The sequence below is a fragment of the Ooceraea biroi genome, chromosome 10 (genome assembly GCF_003672135.1).
Source record: "Ooceraea biroi isolate clonal line C1 chromosome 10, Obir_v5.4, whole genome shotgun sequence".
Classification (NCBI taxonomy): Eukaryota; Metazoa; Arthropoda; class Insecta; order Hymenoptera; family Formicidae; genus Ooceraea; species Ooceraea biroi.
The window spans coordinates 6,429,930-6,443,976 of NC_039515.1; the positions used below are offsets into that span (position 1 = coordinate 6,429,930).

A 14,047-nucleotide genomic window follows, 5' to 3' on the forward strand; every position below is an offset into this window, starting at 1 on the left:
GAATTCAAATGCTGACGCTATATTGCAGAGATAATGTAAAATCTGTAAAAACGTTTGAGATTATTTTGAATTTTTGTCGCACGCGACAGATTTTCGCAGGAATCTCGCCTTTAAATCTCGCATTTTCCATTTTTCGAGGAAATGTTTATTTCTTATCGATTTTAAATCGTGACAACCAGCGATGGAAAGAAATTTTAAATTCTTTTTAAAATGTAACACATTAGGAGGAGGATTCTTTTGAATTGCATATAAATGAAAATGGATTTTTCACACAGTCTTCTATGGAACGACCAGTAAAAAGACGAATTCAAATGCTGACGCTATATTGCAGAGATAATGTAAAATCTGTAAAAACGTTTGAGATTATTTTGAATTTTTGTCGCACGCGACAGATTTTCGCAGGAATCTCGCCTTTAAATCTCGCATTTTCCATTTTTCGAGGAAATGTTTATTTCTTATCGATTTTAAATCGTGACAACCAGCGATGGAAAGAAATTTTAAATTCTTTTTAAAATGTAACACATTAGGAGGAGGATTCTTTTGAATTGCATATAAATGAAAATGGATTTTTCACACAGTCTTCTATGGAACGACCAGTAAAAAGACGAATTCAAATGCTGACGCTATATTGCAGAGATAATGTAAAATCTGTAAAAACGTTTGAGATTATTTTGAATTTTTGTCGCACGCGACAGATTTTCGCAGGAATCTCGCCTTTAAATCTCGCATTTTCCATTTTTCGAGGAAATGTTTATTTCTTATCGATTTTAAATCGTGACAACCAGCGATGGAAAGAAATTTTAAATTCTTTTTAAAATGTAACACATTAGGAGGAGGATTCTTTTGAATTGCATATAAATGAAAATGGATTTTTCACACAGTCTTCTATGGAACGGCCAGTGAAAAAACAAATTCAAATGCTGACGCTATATTGCAGAGATAATGTAAAATCTGTAAAAACGTTTGAGATTATTTTGAATTTTTGTCGCACGCGACAGATTTTCGCAGGAATCTCGCCTTTAAATCTCGCATTTTCCATTTTTCGAGGAAATGTTTATTTCTTATCGATTTTAAATCGTGACAACCAGCGATGGAAAGAAATTTTAAATTCTTTTTAAAATGTAACACATTAGGAGGAGGATTCTTTTGAATTGCATATAAATGAAAATGGATTTTTCACACAGTCTTCTATGGAACGACCAGTAAAAAGACGAATTCAAATGCTGACGCTATATTGCAGAGATAATGTAAAATCTGTAAAAACGTTTGAGATTATTTTGAATTTTTGTCGCACGCGACAGATTTTCGCAGGAATCTCGCCTTTAAATCTCGCATTTTCCATTTTTCGAGGAAATGTTTATTTCTTATCGATTTTAAATCGTGACAACCAGCGATGGGAAGAAATTTTAAATTCTTTTTAAAATGTAACACATTAGGAGGAGGATTCTTGAATTGCATATAAATGAAAATGGATTTTTCACACAGTCTTCTATGGAACGACCAGTGAAAAAACAAATTCAAATTGCGTCTGAAAGTCACAGAAACAGAAAAGCTCATTTCATTTTGGAAAAAAGAACAATTCAAGCGAAAAGGCATAATAAATTTTTATTTGTTAGAAGAAAAAGAGCATTTGAATTTGTTTTTTTACTGGTCGTTCCATAGAAGACTGTGTGAAAAATCCATTTTCATTTATATGCAATTCAAGAATCCTCCTCCTAATGTGTTACATTTTAAAAAGAATTTAAAATTTCTTTCCATCACTGGTTGTCACAATTTAAAAATGAAGATATTTAATAAATATGCTGTTTAGATGCAAGATTGCGTATAGAGAACTAAAAACCGTAAAGCACCAAAGAGACATTTTGATAGTAAAACTATGGCAATGCATAATATTTAATATTAAAAATAAAAGTTTATTTTTTATCCGTGTTATTTATATTTTACATTTCAAATACTATGCTTCGACAATTAAATTTCCCGCCATGATTATTTTAGCAGAGACGTGTCGCCGCTCGAACTTGACGTTACTTCTGACGTTCTGACGTGACTCCGATTCAAGGAGCATCGCTGTATCCGATGGAGACAACATCACGGTCTTACATACAGGTCTGGAAACTACCTCTAATTTCAGTGGTGGGAGTATGGCCGATTTTTGAAGCACATTTAGTTTCTAGCATAACCACTACTCGTCGCTGTCATCGACGTCCGCAGATGAATATAACCTGAAAAACCGGAGATAAGAACCCACGTGTGTTCATGACTCTTATTGAAAAACGGTTATTGACTACAAAAGTTATCGAAACGTTTATTGAAATGACGAAATGGTGTGCGGTACCGAATTGCAAGACCGGCAGTAGAACCGAGCAGAAACGTTCTTTATTTCGAGTGCCGAAAGACATTGTTACTTGGAAAAAGTGGGAAAAAGCTATTACCCGCAAAAATAAAATAAAAAGATAAAGGACAGATTTAAACATAAAATCCTGATGGAAAAGATATAATAAAATTTTGCTAAAATGTATTTGAAAATCCCTATCAATTGATCCCGGTTCATTATCATTTCATCATAAATTTTCAAACTTTTGGAATATTAGATATAAAATTTATAATAAAATACGAAAATTTATAATAAAATATAAAAATTTATGATGAAATGTTAATGAATCGAGGTCGATTGACAGAGAGTTTCAAATACATTTCAACAAATTTTATTACATTTTTTTCCATCACTGAAGGATTCGTTTTTATTCACACTTAATTTTGAGAATAAAAACTCAATTTTATTTCATATACATATTTCACTAATTCATTTACAGTCTTAAATTATTTAAAGCGTTATTAATTTATCATATTGTTTCGTGAAGACTGCGAGTGGAATAAAGACGGACGGATATTCCCCCGGCCTCTGACGTCCCTCGTCGCCCTGCGAACATCGATCGCAACGCCTCTAGCGGCTACTAAAGGAATAAAAAGTGTCACACAAAATGATCCATCTCCACCTCTGAAGTTTCCAGACCTGTATATAAGACCGTGGACAACGTGATGGAGCAATATACGGCGACTCAATGACAAGATACAAGATATCTTGCGGTGATATCGATTATTCCGCCAATTAACCGACGTAAAGACAAATCGGCCCTTTGGAGAAACGAAGATGTGAGGCAGCGTCAATGTCGATCAACGGGTGGAACGAGAGTGCGCTCGCCACCGCCTCGTCCTAATCCCGTCAATCGTGATTACGTGATTAACGTGAATAAAGAATCGAGGAACGGAGTGCATCGTCATGGCGACACACGGTTTGCGAGGTCTGCACCTTTGACTCCGGTATGAGGTTCAACGACAAGGAGCTCGCGGAGGTGAGCTTTGGGCCCGCGGATCTCGAGGGACGTCTAAATCACAAGCGGGCCCACAAGTCAGGTTAGTCTAACGCGCGACCCAATGAAATAAATGGTGAACGTGACGCGGACGCTGGCCTGATGGTCAGGGCCTGATCCCCCGTCATCTCGTTTAGATTGATCGATAGTTGCTTTCCATTTGCACTGAAGTGATACCGAGTTACTCGCTTATGCGAGTATTGTGTACTCGGATAAGACATCAATTGTTCAGTGAGTAACGCTGGATAATGTCGATTGTGGACCCAGACCTATTGTGTACTCGGATAAGACATCAATTGTTCAGTGAGTACGCTGGATAATGTCGATTGTGGACCCAGACCTATTGTGTACTCGGATAAGACATCAATTGTTCAGTGAGTAACGCTGGATAATGGTCGATTGTGGACACAGACCTATTTTCATGCTAAAACTGAGCATCGCGTATCAGCATGAAAAAACACCTCGAGTCAAGTCTGCAAATTCGCTCGAATCTCAATTTTCCAGCATCAAAAGGAAGTGCGTTCGACTGAGTTAGTGAGAATTATCCGGGTTTTCATGTAAATTGAAAGCAACTATTGACACATAAATACATGTACGTGTGTGTGTGTGTATGCTGATACCTCGTACTCAATACGCTGATTCCCATCTGCTTGCAGTGTTTAAAGAGAAGTGGTTCAAGTTAAGGTACAATCTGCTGTTTTATTTCAACATCAACGACCTCGGCCACATTGACAGGAGGCAGCCGGCTGGCGTCATCATCTTAGAGAATTACACATTAATATCGATATCGTCCGAAGGAGCGTTTGCCTTCAGTATCTCGTTTCGTGACGAGCACGAGAAGCGTCATGTACTGAGCGGCCGATCGGAGTCTCAGGTAGAACAGTGGGTCAGTGCGCTTAGGCAGGCGAGCTACGAACACTGGAGGTCTCGTTTGATCACGCTACAAAGAGATTGTGCAAGAAACCGGTAAAGATCCATTGCTCATGTATCCCAGGAATCAGGGTGTCGACGAGACGAGAGCCAGCTGTCCAGCTTCAGGTCTCACGTACGCTCGTTCGTCGACGCGTCGTCGTCTGCGTCAAACGCGACAACGAGCAAGTTTGTAGAAATGCTTTTACAAAGTTATAAACCAATATTGAAAAGAAATATGAGGTAAGTAACAAGGATTTTCTTAAAATAAAATTATCTACCAATGATTTAGTGACGCATTTCAAAATGTTGTCCTTGCGCATCGATCAAGCTAGACATCGACGTGAGTACAGAATTTGTTACAGTGCGATTCCTGAAAATTTTGTTGCATCTCAGTAACTGAATTAGTATCGTTGCTTTAAATCTATCTGCTCTCTTGTTAGGAAATCTACGTTGATACTCTCGTACGGCAGCTCGTGCATTTCCGTCACAGAATCTGTACGCGAAATGAATATCGGTGTATTCCTCATTTGAAAACACTTTTGGCATTCTGATAGTATTGCTAGTTGACACGAGATTGAAATCTAACGCTACTGTTGTGAAAGTAACAATCATACTGAATCGTTTCAACATAGTGAACATGAATACATGTAAATACACATAACATAAACATCTTGGTCTTAAATTCTACACTATGTTCCGTTGTTACTTATCTCATATTTCTTTTCAATATTGGTTTATACTTTGTAATAAAGCATTTCTAAAGCAAACTCGATATAAGAATTTTTTCTTATATATATATATATACAGGGTGTCCCGGTTTTAACCGACAAACTGCGGGGGCATATTCTACTAGTGAAATAAGAAAAAATTCTTATATCGAGTTTGCTTAGAAATGCTTTTCTAAAGTTATAAACCAATATTGAAAAGAAATATGAGATAAGTAACAACGGATTTTTCACAAAAATAAAAATTATCTACGCAATGATTTAGTGACGCATTTCAAAATGTTGTCCTTGCGCATCGATACAAGCTAGACATCGACGTAGTACAGAATTCGGTACAATTTCTGAAAATTTGTTTGCATCTCAGTAGATTAGTATCTTCTTTAAATCTATCGTGCTTTCTCTTGTTAAAATCTGAGTTGATACTCTCGTACGGCAGCTCGTGCATTTCCGTCACAGAATCTGTACGCGAAATGAATATCGTGTATTCCTCATTTGAAACACTTTTGGCATTCTGATAGTAATTGCTAGTTGACACGACGATTGAAATCTAACGGCTACTGTTGTGAAAGTAACAATCATACTGAATCGTTCAACATAGTGAACATGAATACATGTAACACATCATAAACATCTTGGACCTTCCAAATTCTACATATGTTCCGTTTTTACTTATCTCATATTTCTTTTCAATATTGGTTTATAACTTTGTAATAAAGCATTTCTAAGCAAACTCGATATAAGAATTTTTTCTTATTATATATATATATACAGGGTGTCCGGGTTTTAACACCGACAAACTGCGATATTCTACTGTGAATGAAGAAAAATTCTTATATCGAGTTTGCTTAGAAATGCTTTACAAAGTTATAAACCTAATTGAAAAGAAATATAGATAGTAACAAGGATTTTTCACAAAAATAAAAATTATCTACGCAATGATTTAGTGACGCATTTCAAAATGTTGTCCTTGCGCATCGATACAAGCTAGACATCGACGTAGTACAGAATTTTTCGGTACGCATTTCTGAAAATTTTGTTGCATCTCAGTAACTGAATTAGTAATTCGTTGCTTTAAATCTTCTGGTACTCTCTTGTTAGAAATCTACGTTGATACTCTCGTACGGCAGCTCGTGCATTTCCGTCACAGAATCCGTACGCGAAATGAATATCGTGTATTCCTCATTTGAAAACACTTTTGGCATTCTGATAGTAATGCTATGCACGACGATTGAAATCTAACGGCTACTGTTGTGAAAGTAACAATCATACTGAATCGTTTCAATATTGAACATGAATACATGTGAATACACGTAACATAAACATCTTGGACCTTCCAAATTCTACACTATGTTCCGTTGTTACTTATCTCATATTTCTTTTCAATATTGGTTTATAACTTTGTAATAAAGCATTTCTAAGCAAACTCGATATAAGAATTTTTTCTTATTATATTATATATATATATACAGGGTGTCCCGGTTTTAACCGACAAACTGCGGGGCATATTCTACTAGTGGAAATAAGAAAAAATTCTTATATCGAGTTTGCTTAGAAATGCTTTATTACAAAGTTATAAACCAATATTGAAAAGAAATATCAGATAAGTAACAACGGATTTTTCACAAAAATAAAAATTATCTACGCAATGATTTAGTGACGCATTTCAAAATGTTGTCCTTGCGCATCGATACAAGCTAGACATCGACGTATGAGCAGAATTTGTCGGTCGACATTTCAAAATTTTGTTGCATCTCAAGCTTGAATTAGTAATTCGTTCTTTAAATCTATCTGGTACTCTCTTGTTAGGAAATTACGTTGATACTCTCGTATCGGATTTCTCTCACAGAATCCGTACGCGAAATGAATATCGTGTATTCCTCATTTGAAAACACTTTTGGCATTCTGATAGTAATTGCTAGTTCACGACGATTGAAATCTAACAGCTACTGTTGTGAAAGTAACAATCATACTGAAATCGTTTCAACATAGTGAACATGAATACATGTGAATACACATAACATAAACATCTTCGACCTTGCAAATTCTACACTATGTTCTTGTTACTTATCTCATATTTCTTTTCAATATTGGTTTACAACTTTGTAATAAAGCATTTCTAAGCAAACTCGATATAAGAATTTTTTCTTATTTCCACTAGTAGAATATGCTCCCGCAGTTTGTCGGTTAAAACCCGGACACCCTGTATACGCGACAATTATATGCGGCCTTGTGATATGTACGTATACAGGGTGTTTCATAAGTGCCGATTTAATTATTAGTGAAATTTGAAGACATGAAAAAAGAGTTTATACCAGTATGTTCGTACAAAGGGGGACACCATGTACGGATACGATTATTATGAGTGGAGGCGTTGAGGACGTTTCAAGTCACTTCTTTTTTTGGGATGCTGTATTTTTATCTTATAGGATAGTAGCCCTTTTAATATAAATTCAATGATACATTACATAAAAACATTCAAGTCAATCAAGGCCAAAAATACATGATAAAATAAAATTCAAATGTATGATCTGTATATCCGTCCGTCGTTCGCTTTGCTCTCAGTATGTCTATCTATGTTTATGAGCTGTGTTTTCTTAAACTGCTATCATAATGTTATTATTACGAATTGAGGACAAGTGATGCTTACAAACGTTGCGAGTGCAAAGCGAAGCATTAGTATGAGATTAGTCGTAGGCACTGAACGTAATGGCTAATTACAATAATTCACAAATTGTAGACATTTTGATAACTTTTGGTGAATGTGGAAAAAATGCAGCTGAAACTGCAAGAGTATTAAATGAACGAGATCCAGATCGACATAGACATAGTGCCCGTTCAATTTACGGATTATATCACGAGCAAGACAATTCATCTGTGTCGTCGAGTTCAAGGTGAAAACTTTGAACATTTATTGTGAAGGGAAATACAGATCATCGTTTGAATTTTATTTTATCATGTATTTTTGGCCTTGATTGACCTCAGATGCTTTTATGTAATGTTCATTAAATTTATATTAAAAAGGGCTACTATCCTAAAATAAAAAATACAGCATCCATTAAGAAGATGACTTGAACGTCCTCAACCCTCCATCTCATATAACTGTCCTTATATATGTGTCTCTTTTGTCTGATTTATTTCGTATAAACTCTTTTCATATATGTCTTCAAATGTCACTAATAATTAAGGTCACTTCATACGAATCACCCTGTATAGAAACGAAGAGACTTGTGCTGCTACTTTTGCACGGACAGTCCGTCATCTACGTTTGGAGACAGAAGTGTGTCATTTATACTATCATGAGGAAAGATATGTCCTGCTCTGAGGCGGATAAAATCCAATTGCACCATGCCATTTTTATCTAACATACGCGTGATATTTGAATAGCAAGATTAGCACGTGATCCATATGCTATCAGCGGGATTTTTCGTGTCCTGTACTGGCGATCCATCGTGATACGTCATTTTGATCTGTAAAGGATATACGTGATACAGTACGATGAAAGTCATCGGTTCAACCTCATCTACTAAATGTTGTTTAAACGGACATGCTTACAAAGAGCGGTGTATTTTAGTCGTTTGAAGTATTCGGATGACTTTTCAGTTCCATGTGTATGTGTTTGTGAAGCGTTACTTGTACCGAGGTATTTTGTCTCCTGTGTTAATTTCTTCCTCCACGGCTCATTCGATCATGATGGTCTTTCATATTCATCCGTTAGTCTATATACACGAACGCAGAGCACATATATTAAAGAGAGAGAGAGGAGCACAATAATTCCATTAAATATTCCTTTATGTTTTCAGATAGCAATCACTTGGAATTGTCTTTGCATATGACATACATGTAAACAACACAATGTAATATTACGTTCGAATTTATATGTACCTCATTCGGTCAGATATCGAAATCGACTTATAATTTCCGTCAATTGAGACACTTTTCTCTTGGTTGTTGGAATATCGGTTGGATAAGCAAGAGAAAATGTCTGGGTACGCTGTATCGATGCTTCTCCTTTTCTGGTTTCCCATAGGTGTATCTGAATTATGTGCCTTGGGATGAATGAATAATTCTTTTACAAGATTGCTTACTTTACGATCTCTCTTACGAGGATTGTTTTACCTTGCATGAACAGTTGCCGCAACTTTTGACTCTTTTGAACTAACATGTTCGGCGATCGATTGTCCTCGAAATTCGCAGAACATATTCCGCGACTTCAAACCATTCCAAATGTCTGATCACCCACGTTGGCAATAATCTTCCAAATACCACTAGTACCGGTGACTGCGATAGCTCTACTCACTGATAAAATGGTATTGTTGTGAGTCCGTAGTTTCACTTTCGATTGTCATCCATCCTTGCAGTCCATTCTTAATTTTAATAATTCCGTTATATATAAGATGGCCAAGTCTGCCGAAAGCAGATGATGCTAACTATCTGCTATCACACTATTGCTGCCAAAAGACAACAAATTTGATACAGAAGTTGTTAACGATTAATCGAACAAATTGGTGCCCAGAAATGTAACAGAGCTTGCTCACAATCTAAGAACAGATTGGCGGCAGAAACCGAGCAGAATCTGCAAACATAGGCTTGAAGTCAGATTGTCGACAGAAACCGAGCAAGATCTGCGCGCGCGTAATCTAACGGCAGATTGGCAGCAGAAACCAGCGGATCTGCAGCTTTTGACAGTATTCAATTTACACGGCTATGAATCGTGTTTCGCTGCAGCTATGCGGTGCACGCGTCGAGTTCTTACTCGATGTTAAGTTTAGCCTAACAGTTATATAAAATTTATAGGCCTTGGCATGATCAATATAATTTTTCTGAACATTTTTCCTCGCGGCAAGAGCCTCATGGACAGCGTCACGCTAGTTCACGCCACAAGCAATCTGAAGTTCGAAAGCAAAATTCGGACTTCGGATTAGAAATAAATTAACAATAAGAGAGAGATTATGCAAGAACTGTCAGACATCAAGAAATGCCTTTAATTCGTTCAGACAAAAAATGCGTTCTTTCTAATTTATAGTGTGTTAAAAGTAAACACATGCTTAATATATCTAATATGAATGGCCTTGCAGATTCTGTGGTTTCCCTCAATCCCTCAAATGTTATCAGATCTGCTCGGTTTCTGCCTGTGCCGTCAGGAGTCTGTTAGCAGGCTCTGCTGGCAGATCTATCCTAACGCGGACAAACGAATGCCAATTCTTATCACCTTGCAGTAATCTGTTGCCAATCTGCTGGCAGATTACATCTACATTGCTTACGAGATGGCCAAGTCTGCGAAAAGCAGATGTCTAACTATCTGCTTTATCAACTATTGAAAGACAACAAATTTGATACTGGTATCGTTCGATAATTCATTTCGAAATTGTAGAAATGTAACAGAGCTTGCTCTACAAATCTAAGACAGGTTGGCAGAACCAGGCAGAATCCGCATGGCTCGAAGTCGGATGTCGGCGCGAAACCAGGCAAGATTTAGCGCAATCTAACGGCTGTTAGCAGCAGACGGGGATCTCTGGCCGGTATTCAAATTCTCGGCTATGAATACGTGTTTTCTTGCGCACGCTATGCGGTACCGCGTCGAGTTCTTCCTCGATGTGAATTTAGCTCTCTTATATAAGTTAATATCTTGCCTTGATGACAATAATTTTCGGAACATTTTGACTCGGCGGAGGCTCCCATGGAAGCGTCCACGTAGTTCACACCCACAAAATGTCTGAAGTTCGAAAGCAAAATTCGGACTTGGTTAGAAATAAATTAACAATAAGAGAATTATGCAACGAACTAGTAAAGACACATCCAAAGTCTTTAATGTCACTTTTCGACCAACTCGTTCTTTAACAATTTGGTGTGTTAAAATGCACATGCTTTATTATATCGTAAATATGAATGGCCAGGCTGCAGATTCTTCGGTTTCGCTCAATCTGTATCAATGTTAACAGATCCTGCTCGTTTCTGCCGCCAATCTGCCGTCAGAGTCTGTTAGCAGGTCTGCTGGCGAATCCTTCCTAACGCAGCGATAGGATGCCAATGCTATCAACTGCTCGTAATCTGTTGCCAATCTGCTGGCAGATTGCACATTACGCGAAGTAAGCCGTCTGCCGAAAGCAGATGATGTAACTTCTGCTATCAACTATTGCCAGCCAAAGACAACAAATTTGATCAGAAGTTGTGATAATTCGCAAATTGGTGCAGAAATGTAACGGAGCTTGCTCACAAATCTAAAAGGTTGTAGAACCGGCGTCCGCAGAACGGACAAGTCGGATTTCGACAGACGGAGCAAACGATTTGCGCGCGCAGAATCTGACGGCAGGATTGGCGGCAGAACCGAGCAAGATCTGCGCGCGCAATCTAACGGCAGATTGGCAGCAGAAACGGAACAGGATCACAGCTTTGACAGTATAATTCACGCGGCTATGAATATGTGTTTCAGCTCCGCACCGCCATGCGGTACATCGAGTTCTTATCGATGTTGAAGTACTTCCTAACAGTTATATAGGTTAATATACGCGCCTTGAGCATACAATATATAATTTTACCGGACATTTTACTCCGGCAATTAGAGGCTCCCATGGACAGCGTCCACTATGGATTCACGCACGCAAACAATCTGAAGTTCGAAAACAAAGTCGGACTTTGGTTAGAATAAGTCTTATAATAGAGCAGAGATTATGCAAGAGACATCAAAAGACACATCAACTGTATTTTAATTGAACAAACCAAACAATGCGTTCTTTTACAATGGTATGATTATAAAGTAAACATCGACTTTAATGTATCGTAAATATGAATGGTCAGAAGCTACAGATTCTGTTCGGTTTCTGCCGTCAATCTGCCGTCAAATTTGTAAAGATCCTGCTCGGTTCTGCCCCTAATCTGCCGTCAGAGTCTGTTAGCAATGCCTTGCTAGACTACTGTCCTATCCTAACCATGGATTATAACAGATGTCCTTCGCTATCAACTTGCAGTAATCTGTGTACCAAATTGCTGGAGATTGTTTTTTGCTTCGCAGATATCCAAGTTCTGAAAGCAGATGATGCTAACATCTGCTATCAACTCTTGCGCCAAAGACAAAATTTGATACGAAGTTGTTAACGATAATCTGACACATTGGTGCCGAAATGCAACAGAGCTTATCATAAAACCTAAACCAGTTGGCGGCAGAAACCGAATAGAATCTCACAAACATGATCAAGTCGGATTGGCGCAGAAATCGGCAGGATTTGCACGCGCAAATCTTAACGCAGATTGGCAGCAAAACTCGAACAGGATGCGAAACTTGACAGGATCAAATTAAGCGGCTATGAACTTATCGCTGTCACACCGCTATGGGTCGCCGTCGAGTTCTACCTGATTTAAGATTTAGCCACAGTTATATAAGTTAATATACGCGCCTTGGCATGACAATAAATTTTCTGCAGACATTTTACCACTCGCGGCACAAGTTCCCATGGAACGCGTCCCGTAGTTACGCCATGCAAAGCAATCTGAAGTTCGAAAGCAAAAATTCCGGACCTGGATTAGAATAAATTAACAATAAGAGAGAGTTATGCAAACGAACTGTCGAAAAGACACATCAAGCCAAATAATTACTTCAATTGAACAAACAAACAAATGCGTTTTTTAACAATTTTATAGGTGTAAAAGTAGCACATACTTTAATATATCGTAAATGAATGGTTCGAAGCTCAGATTCTGCTCGGTTTCTGCCGTCAATCTGCTCGTCAAATGTTACAGATCTGCCGGTTTCTGCCGCCAACTGCCGTCAGAGTCGTAGACGGCTCTGCTGGCAGATCCTATCTAACGCGACATAACGAGATGCCATGTTACATCAACTTGCCGCAGGTATCTGGCTGCCAATCTGCTGGCAGATTGCACATTTTGCTTACTGGTATATCCGCGTTACAAAGTTCCAAAACACAAATTTAAGTTTGATTACAGAAGGCCGTTAAATTATGCTTCGTAACTGTTTACAGATACCATTAAGATAGCAGAGAGAAAGATATATCTTTTTCTTTCCTTTAATCAAGTAGAACTTTTAACGTTTGTTGAAGATTATCTTTACGCGATATAATTTTTGTTTGTAGAACAAACACTCATCTTTGAAAATAAATGTTTTGTTATACCATTCCATTATCAGGAAGTGAGACAATGTTTGCCAGTCACGTCACTCCAGTGATGAGCTATTACAACCATGATCTTCGCTGGTCCCACGATACTTTCGTTTAATCTCAGTCCAATGATTAAACATCAGAAAATGACTGTGACCGGGCTTGTAATTGCCCGATCGGTCTGGATGAAAACGGAATTAGCTTTGGAACGTACTCGATCTCTTTCGATTTAGAAATTGATACCCATTGACGAAGCCGCGTTGCGCGAGTGTGTATTTCCTGTTGTGGTTTCATCTAACATCGTATTAGAAAATTTATTAACATAAAGTATGTGACAAAAATATATGTATTATTTTCTATATAATAATTTCTCTTAATCAAGAAAACTATGACAAAATATATTGTTATTTTTCTATATAATTTCTTTTAATCAAAGAAAACTATCTGCAATCACAGATTCAGACAGTCGTACATATATGTATACGTGCATCTAATTATAAAATCTTGGTGGAATAGGCTCGACGATTGCGGTCGAAATGGTAAATATCCTTCCCGATCAGTGTTCAATCAATTCAGCGTATATCGTTGACGGCGTCGATACGCCGGTGATACTTCACCCATACATGATATTCTGAATCAGGACGTATCACTTTGGCGCGATAATCGTGTAATACCTTGGGGAACAGAATATTGTACAAACTGATGCCTGTACCGAACAATGAGGCTGCAATTTTATTGCTTGCGACGTTGAAGCTTGTTTCAGGCTTGAACTTTAACGCCGACATTGTTTGTATGAAATTCATTGATGATAATATCTCTATACTTACGGTTCTGCCAGTGCATTTAAATGGTGCCGACAGCAGTAGAATGCACATGCACCATAGTCCATATTCTAAGAGAATTAAACGAGCAATTTATCGAACAATTTCCA

General features: G+C 37.6%; 1 pseudogene; it reads left to right on the top strand.

The window, feature by feature from the left end:
* Positions 1–2,793: 2,793 nt before the first annotated feature.
* On the top strand, positions 2,794–10,303 carry LOC113562812 (annotated as a pseudogene).
* The last annotated feature ends 3,744 nt before the right edge of the window (positions 10,304–14,047 follow it).